General features: G+C 38.6%; 1 long non-coding RNA gene across 2 annotated transcripts in view; it reads right to left on the reverse strand.

Moving 5' to 3' along the window:
* Positions 1 to 2,575, reverse strand: part of LOC106880960 (uncharacterized) — a 7,513-nt gene that overhangs the window by 3,401 nt on the left and 1,537 nt on the right. The window contains exon 1 of one of the 2 annotated variants that reach the window (XR_001410796.2): positions 750 to 2,469. The exons of the other annotated variant lie outside the window; for it this stretch is intronic. This is a non-coding gene — a long non-coding RNA (uncharacterized LOC106880960). Of the gene's footprint in view, positions 1 to 749; positions 2,470 to 2,575 lie in introns of those variants that run through there. 2 annotated transcript variants of the gene reach the window in all.

The raw sequence follows: 2,575 nt of genomic DNA on the forward strand, positions 1-2,575 counted from the left end.
TTTGTACACCCCTAAAAGATTTTAGTAAAATTGCCATTACTCTGATAATATTGAAGGAAATGAAACGAAATTTATACTGAATAAAATATATTATACATGCAAAACATTTTCAAAGATATGAACGAAATATTAATTTGTTATATTCAATATTTTTTACTAAATTCAGATATTGATGACAATTTCAATTCTAATAAATTATTTCTCGTAGCATTTTTGCACAGGTCATTGTTATTGCGTCTGTAGGAATTCTGATTTGTGTACCGTGGTGAAAATCTTCATTGTGATTAAAATGGTACCAAAAAGGAAAAGAATTGTCTGAAGATTTGAAGAAAATTATTTTTTAATTTGCACTAGAATAGTTTAAAATACAAGTTAGGGTTAGGGTTAGGGTTAGGGTTTGAGTTAGTCGGCTCACGATCGTAAGGTCGTGAGTTCAATTCCCGGCGACGCGTTGTGTCCTTGAGCAAGACACTTTATTTCACGTTGCTCCAGTCCACTCAGCTGGCAAAAATGAGTAGTACCTGTACTTCAAAAAAGGGCCAGCTCTGTCACATTCTGTGTCCCGCTGAATCTCCCTGAGAACTACATTAAGGGTACACGTGTCGGTGGATTGCTCAGTCACTTGCACGTTAATTTCACGAGCAGGCTGTTCCGTTGATCGTATTAGCTGGGACTCTCGTCGTCGTAACCGACGGAGTGCTCCTATCCTATACTATACTATATTATATTATTTTATTTTATATACTTACCGCTAAATAATTTGAGCAATCTCATATGTATGTTTTTCTTTAATTTTTGCTCCAGTCTTCGGACTGCGGCCATGCTACAGCACCGCCTTGAACAATTTTACTCCATCAAATCGACCCCAGTGCTTCTTTTTAAATCCTTATTGCATCGGTCCTTTATGCAGAAATCGTTAAGTTACGGGACGTAAACGTATCAACACCAGTTGTCAAGTGTGGTGGTGGGGGGATACAAAGATAGACGCACATACCCACATGACGGGTTTCCACACAGTTTCCGTCTACCAAATTCATTCACAAAGCATTGGTTGGTTCGGGTTTATACTTGTTCAATGTGCCGTGCAGTGGGACTGAATCCGAATCTACAGGGCTGCAAAGCGGTTTGCTTAACCACATACTTGTACTTGCACCGATATGTATACACGCTTTTAATTTTTACATGCTCATAAGGCGACGAGCAGGCAGAATCGTTAGCACGCCGAGGCAAAATGCTTACCGCCATTTCGACCTTCCTTATGCTCTAAATTCAAATTCCGCCGAGGTCGACTTTGCCTTTTATCCATTCTGGGTCGTTAAAGTAAACACCAGCGGAGCACTGAAGTCGATGCAAGCGTCTTACCCCAACCCCCATAAAATTGCTGGCCTTGTGCCAACATTTGAAACCAATATTTTCATGCACATAATTCTAAGTTAACGCACTGCTATTCTTTCCTGTTATAGGAAAGTTGGTTATACATCATTAGATGTATACCTGACTTTCCTATATAAAATTAAAGAATATAACGGAACGCTGAACCTCAGACTATCAACTTAAACAACATTTATTCAGGTGGTAAATATATACATCTTTAGCTCTTGTTGTTACAGCTTCTGTGTGTGTGAGCATAGTTGTTAGGACGTTGGTATGTAGATGTAAGCGAGCTGTCGAGTGTAAGTCCGAAAGATGGAGAGTGACAGCTAAACACGTCCATGCTCTATTGCTGGCCAGCAAGAAAGAGACTGTCTCCAGGTTGGAATGCTGGAGACACTGCTTGACACGTCCATGCTCATGGCTGGCCGACCGAGAAAGAGAATGAATTGAGCGGGAACGCTTGGTTGTTTAATTCCACGCATGCGTGAGACTACGCATGCGCACGGCGTTACTACACTGTATTGATGAAGCTATTCTCGGAATATAAGTTCCTCGGTCTCTCAGCAACGATTTTCCGTAGCAAAACAACATATGAATTTATACCGTTATTACATTATGTACTAATTAACATATCTAAAAAAAAAACAGAAATCTCTCTGAATTGAAAGAGATTTGATGTAATACAATTCCTAGTGCGTTTTGGGAGTATAAATTCTTACATCATTGTATTTAAAGGAAGTCGTTGCTAGGTTGACGACGATCGAATATAATTTCTGAGGAGCGTTGAATATAAATGAATGAATAATTTTATGTCAACTTACAATTAACATGGGCAATACTTAGATATTGGCACATGACATCATTCACCCACACAACCTTCCGTCATGACATAGATAAAGAGGCTAGGCTGAAAAAGAAGGTGAATGACGCGTCTCCTCATACAGACACTTTGTAGACCAATATCGAAGGAATGCTTTAATGTGTATGTATATTATTAAACTGTGAAAGGAGAGAGTCGTTAACGTTTCGAGCATAGCTCTTCGTCGGAAAGAGAGCAGTGCAACGGTAAAGAAGGAAAAATCAGGAAAAATCGCCAAACCAACGTGCGGTTATGAGTGTGTGCGTGTATCTATCTATCTATCTATCTATCTATCTATATATATATATATATATATATATATATATATATATATATATATAT

Source organism: Octopus bimaculoides, chromosome 11, assembly GCF_001194135.2.
Source record: "Octopus bimaculoides isolate UCB-OBI-ISO-001 chromosome 11, ASM119413v2, whole genome shotgun sequence".
Classification (NCBI taxonomy): domain Eukaryota; kingdom Metazoa; phylum Mollusca; class Cephalopoda; order Octopoda; family Octopodidae; genus Octopus; species Octopus bimaculoides.